Source organism: Bison bison, unplaced genomic scaffold (genome assembly GCF_000754665.1).
Source record: "Bison bison bison isolate TAMUID 2011002044 unplaced genomic scaffold, Bison_UMD1.0 scf7180017862123, whole genome shotgun sequence".
NCBI classification, from domain to species: Eukaryota; Metazoa; Chordata; class Mammalia; order Artiodactyla; family Bovidae; genus Bison; species Bison bison.
The window spans coordinates 13942-20490 of record NW_011492695.1 but is presented as its reverse complement, the minus strand read 5'-3'; the positions used below and the strand labels follow the sequence as shown (position 1 = coordinate 20490).

Genomic DNA, 6549 nt, shown 5'->3' with positions numbered 1-6549 from the left:
GCTGTGTGTGTCAGCACTGATAACTCTGTTTTTGTTTTTTTTTTTAACAGCGATATAAGTGCCTGTCATGAAGCTTTGGAGACATCCATGTCAAAGACATCCATCTCCAGTGAACAGGTAACAGCTACACAACGAGATAAAGAGCCAGGCCACCCCACCACCCGTGAAGTTCCCTCTTTCAGAAAGCTCTGGTTGACCTGATAACAGACCATCTCACTGACTGCTTGCTTCTCCCTTGCAGCACTTTAATTCCCGCTCTTATTTTTTAAATTCATTAATAAAGAGTGAACCTTTAAAATCCTAGACACCCCATTCTCAACTTCAAAAAGGCAGAATCCCAAGTCCAAGCTTGCTCAGGAGCTCTCCCTCTCTCTCCACCCAGAACCTCGCTGTGTCACCCCAGAGGTGCCTTGTACCCTCCAGGGCATGTGAGTGATACACCTTGGCATTTCAAAGTTCGCTGATGGTTGGTTGTTGCTGAGATGTGTCTCACAATCCTAAGAACCACAAGGGCCAGTCCAGCCACAACACTGACTGTAAAAGGAGAATTTCTGTGGGGGCTGCTCATAGCTAGTACGAGCCCTGGTGAGCAGAGCCCCAGGCAATCCCAGCAAAAGCCTCACTGTCTACAGGACAAGATCAACAGGCAGAGAAAGTCCAAGATGGGTCTGGGACATCCTGTGCCATAAAATAAGAAAGTGCTCAAGGAATCATGAGGATGTGTAGAAGGACAGAGAAGCTTGAATGGTTCTTGCTAAACAAATCTGAGATACTTAGAGCATCAAGACAAACAAATGGCAATGAACCTTAACCCAGTAAATAATGAAAGAATCCATGAATCCGTAGTGCTACGTAAACAGGAGAGAAAGGAAAGCTCTTGCAAACAAATCCAAACAAATATAAAAGGAGTAATCAGTTATTTTAAGCTATGTACATAACTGAAAATGTACTGTACTGAATAATTTTCAAGTGTAAGATATTTTTTATCTTTACATTAGGAAAAGCCCTTGGGAAATTGTTTTGTGAGTCAATCTGTAAACTATGTGTCCCAAGACATGTCTATTCTAGACAGATGCTTAGTCCCATGTGCAAATCAAGTGCTGGTCCAAAAGACTGCTGAAATTTTATATGCTTACTGATATTTTACACTTTTTTATCCTGCATGTCCTATAAAGTTATAAGTCTGGACAATAAAAATGTTTAACAATTCAAAAAAAATAAAAAAAGAACAATCAAGTCAAGAAAATCATCAATGGAAATTAAAAACTGGCTGAAAGTTTGAGGCAAAAGATGATATTTACATAATCTCAACTTATCACTCTGCAAGTATTTATTATAAAGGGAAAAAAACAGTAACTGTACAGATGATCTCACCAAAAAACCTATTCAGATTGATTATGCATTATTTAAATGATAATAGTTAGAATGCAGAGACGGCCCATAGGTAAACACCATTTTACTGATTTTGCCAGGGTAAGGAAATTTCCAAGGCCAGACCATAATAACCCATGGATAGAGATCAAACCAGTCAGTCCTAAAGGAAATCAACCCTGAATATTCATTGGAAGGCCTGATCTGAAGTTCCGATACTTTGGCCAACCTGGTGCAAACAGCTGACTGATTGGAAAAGACCCAGATGCTGGGAAAGATTGAAGGCAAAAGGAGAAGAGGAGAGCAGAAGATGAGATGGTTAGATGACATCACCAACTCAATGGACATGAACTTGAGCAAACTATAGGAGAGAGTAAAGGACAAGTAAGCCTTGTGTGCTGGTCCATGGGGTTGCTGAGTCAGACACGGCTGAATGACTGAATAATAGCAACAACAGAGATTACGTTTCTTCTCTCCTGTTATTCCCAGGACAACACAGGTACAGATGCTTAAGAACTATTTGTTGAAGTATGAATATCCATGACTCATTAAAGAAGTGATAAGATAGACTAAACTTCAGATTTTGCTAATCAGGGTAACTTGGCACCCCTAAAGAACCCCAGTCCAGAAGTCAGAAGACTGAACTCTAGTCTCAGCAGTGGTGCTGAGCACCCAGGGCCTCAGCTGTCCTCTGCTCCACGTCTCCACTCCAGTTCAGCAGCTCCATGACCTTTAACATCTCTAGGTCTCAGTTTCCTTCCAAAACAACAGTGTACATCTAGGAGCTTAACCACTAAGCACGTTTGAAACATGTTAGGTGATTTATTCCACACTTGTCCCCTACAGAAAATGCTCAGGGAATTAGCACTGGGACTTACCCAGATGATGACACCCTGCCCCCAAAGTAAAAGTATTAGTCACTCAGTTGTGTCTGACTCTTTGGGACCCCATGGTCTGTCCACAGAATTCTCTAGGCAAGAATACTGGAGTGGGTAGCCATTCCCTTCTCCAGGGGATCCTTCTGACCCAGGGATTAAACCAGGTTCTCCTGCATTACAGGCAGATTTTTTTACCTTTATCTGAGCCACAGGGGAAGCCCACAAAAGATTCTCTTTAAAATTCTGCTTGAAGAGGAAAAGATACTCAACATCAAAATATCTTTGGATCCAGATTCCTTCCCAACTTTTGATGGGAAAGTTTAACATTTATTTAGAGCATTATCTAATGTGCAAAACATGGCATTTATTTTTTAATTAAACTTTTTATTTTGTATAGGAGCATATCCAATGGCCAACATGATAGTTTCAGGAGGACAGCAAAGGGACTGAGCCGTACATACACATGTATCATTCTCCCTCAAACCCCTCTCCCATTCAGGCTGCCACATAACATTGAGCAGTTCCCTGTGCTATACAGTAGGTCCTTGTTGGTTATCCATCCTAAATACAGCGGTATATACATGTCCCTACTAAACTCCCTAACTATCCCTTTCCCCCTTCACTCTCCCTGGCAACCATAAGTTCGTTCTCTAAAGTCTGAGAGTCTGTTTCTGTCAAAATGTGGTATTTAATTAAAATGTATAATTAGGATGTGATGCACATCTATGACCATATATTTTGGTGCATCTTTCCTTTTTCCAAATTCCCAGAAGTAGAATAATTAGTGAAGGGCTGAATTCTTTTCCATTAGGTTCAGACCAATCTGCCCTCTTAACAGTTGTTTGTGAGCTTATTTCATTGTCACCTTTGAGTACCTTTCACTTTTCACTTTCACTTTTCACTTTCATGCATTGGAGAAGGAAATGGCAACCCACTCCAGTGTTCTTGCCTGGAGAATCCCAGGGATGGGGGAGGCTGGTGGGCTGTTGTCTCTGGGGTTGCACAGAGTTGGACACAACTGAAGCAACTTAGCAGTAGCAGCAGTTTGAGTACCTGAATTACAGTTTTTCTGGGCCTAAAGTTAAAAATAATTCAGAGAGTTTTAATTTGAATTTATTTGACTTATGTGTGCTTAGTCATTCAGTCCTGTTCCACTCTTTGCAAACCCATGGACTGTAGCTTGTCAGACTCCTCTGTCCATGGGATTTTCCAGGAAAAAATACAAGAGTGGGTTGCCATTTGATTCATAAAGATGGAACATTTATGTCTCTTGATCATTTGTCTTTCTTCAAATGTCTATTAATATATTTTCTATAGAGTATTTATATTTTTGAAATAACTTGTAGTAGTGCATATAATACTTTTTCAGATTTTCATTTGTTCTTTAGAGGTTTTAAATTATATATCATTAAATAAAATCAAGCTTTTCTTTTTCATTTCTCCTGCTGCTTTTGTAGTACGTCTTCTGTAGTATATCCTTACATCATCTAAATCTCTGTGTTTATTATAGCTTTTTTCTTATTTTATTTCTAACAGTAAAGGCAGCTAGAATTTTTCCTTTTTTTTTTTTTTTTTTAGTTTTTGATATAGGATAGGCCCCATTTTTTCTTAAAACAGTCCATTCTCCCATTATGGTTTCCTGAATTTTTCTTATTCCTCACTATTGGAAATAAGAAGCACAGTTAATGAAGCGTGTCCAGCTGGGGACTGGATTGTCTAATTCCTTGAGACTCTGTCCTCACTGCAGCCTCTGGGGTGAGCTCTGTATTTCTCTCCAGCCTCGTCCCAGAGGCCAGCAGGTTGGGGGTGAGTGCAGGACCTGTCCCCAGTGATGTGGCTGGGGCAGGGTCTTGGACTAGATGCACTTGGCCCATCAGAAGCTGTTAAATCCTTGCTCCTCTGACACTGGCCACATCTCAGTGAACTGTCCCCTTGCAAAGGGAGTGTGGATGTGAAAACTGTCTGGTATCAAGACAGACTCCCTGGAGACACTTTTCAGAGAAGCTGATGACATGAGGGGGGATGTGAACTGGCCGAGTGCTGAGATGATTTAGGGAGGTTGGTCCTGCTAGGCCCTCAGTAACTATCGATTGTGAATAGATAGAAATGTTTAATTTCAAACTATGATTCTTTGCACCATTTTCAGAATACCATCTGTTATTGTTCATTAACAGTCAGAAATCCACATGCTGTAGATGGAGGCTGGGTGAGCTCTCCAGGGCTCTTTCTCTGACCTTGACCTGTTCCCAATGAATGTTTAGCTTGATGAGTTTTGGTAATTTTATACAATAACCAGAGCCTCAAGCAGGAAATAGAACATCCCAAAGGTACAGTCAAATTTACTGATATGTCCTTACAACAAAACAAACTGCCTAACAAATTTAAATTTATCTTATGTAGTTTACTCTTGATTTTTTTGGTCTTTGTTGTTCTGCACCTGATCAGCCTGAGACTAGTATCCTTTCAGAGGTATCAAGTGAATAATTTTCTGCCCAGAGTCTTCCATGGGTCCCCCAGTGTGTTGATTCCCTACCGTCTGTTGACCTGAAACAAACAGACTGTCAGATATTTCTTCAGCAAAGATGGGCTTATTCAGAATCAGCAGAGGATGGCAGTTTGAGGTCTGCATTTGTGCAGAGCCAAGTGTAAGTCCCCAAAGTGCCAGGGCTGGAGAGCACTTTTACAGAGGGGAAGAGGAGGTTGGGAGGGCTCCTACAGAGTCCATGGGTTTTCATTGCCTGTGTCCTTGCCAGGAAAGGAGAGGAGTCTCTCTTCTTCCTGTTGGGGGCTGCTGTTGTTGTAACCTCATCTATCAAAGTTATCAGAGGCTTTCTACTGGGAACCACATGGGATTTGCACTCTGTGGTGGTGATGACTGCTCTTTGTCTGGGGGGACTTTGCCCTGTTCAGAGCATCACTGACCCTCTCAGCATCCCAGGGAGGTGTTCTCTCCAGGTCTTCTCCGTACTTTCCTGAGGCCATACTGAGAGGTTATGTGGCTGGTTCACAGTCATATAACCAGGAAATGGCAAAATCTAGACTCTAACACAGGAACACTTCCAAATGAGGCACATCAGGTACCATTTTTGTTTTGTATTAAGCTTTTTAAAACTGTGGAAAATGGACACAATATAAAATTTACCATATTGACAATTTTTCAAGCACATGGTTCATTATTGGTAACTATCTTCACATTACTGTGCAACCAGTTTCCAGAACTCTCTTCATCCTGTACCGGTGTGCCATCAAACACTAACTCTACTTCCCTTACCCCCAGCCCTTGGCAACCACAAGGTGACGTTCTCTTTGAATTTGACTGCTCTGAGGACTTCATGTAAATCAAATTATAAAATGTTTGTCCTTTGTGATACACATTTTATAACCCCGCCATCAGTGTGCAGGGTTCCAGTTTCTCTACATCCTTGCCAACACTATTGTTTCTTCCTTTTTTTCCCCATGTGTGAGTTGGTGTCTCATTGTGGTGCATAACTAACACAACATGGTTAAGCAACTTACTCCAATAAAAATCAAGTCTAAAAAATCATGAACTATAATTTTAACTTAAAAAAAAATTTGTGCATGTGTAGATATTCTAGGGGAAAGACTGAGAAATAACCAAAATATCAGCAGGTAGACCTGGCTAATAAAAACAAATCCTTATTCCTTTCTTCTTGTATGTGCTCAGTTATGTCCAACTCTTTGCGACTCTATGGACTGTAGCCCACTAGGCTCCTCAGTCCATGGGATTCTCTATGCAACAATAATGGTGTGGGTTGCCATTTTTTACACAGGGGTATCTTTCTAACCCAAGAATCAAACCTGCCTCTCTTGTGTCTCCTGCACTGGCAGGTAGATTCTTTACCTCTGTGCAACCTATCTGGGAGGCCCTTCTTCTTCTATAGTTTTAAGTTTTTTACAGAAATAGAAAAAAAAAATATATATATATATATATTCTTTACTAAAATTCACAATTCAGTTCAGTTCAGTCGCTCAGTCATGTCCGACTCTTTGCGACCCAATGAATTGCAGCATGCCAGGCCTCCCTGTCCATCACCAACTCCCAGAGTTCGCTCAGACTCATGTCCATTGAGTCAGTGACACCATCCAGCCATCTCATCCTCTGTCATCCCCTTCTTCTCCTGCCCCCAATCCCTCCCAGCATCAGAGTCTTTTCCAATGAGTCAACTCTTCTCATGAGGTGGCCAAAGCACTGGAGTTTCACCTTTAGCATCATTCCCTTCCAAAAGAATCCCAGGGCTGATCTCCTGCAGGATGGATTGGTTGGATCTCCTTGCAGTCC

The 6549-nt window shown here is 41.3% G+C and overlaps 1 protein-coding gene across 1 annotated transcript in view; it reads right to left on the bottom strand.

Moving 5' to 3' along the window:
- LOC104983235 (multidrug resistance-associated protein 4-like) overlaps window positions 1-6549 on the bottom strand; it is a gene marked incomplete at its 3' end in the record, with an annotated part of 11921 nt that overhangs the window by 1620 nt on the left and 3752 nt on the right. The gene's annotated exons all lie outside the window — the stretch shown is intronic.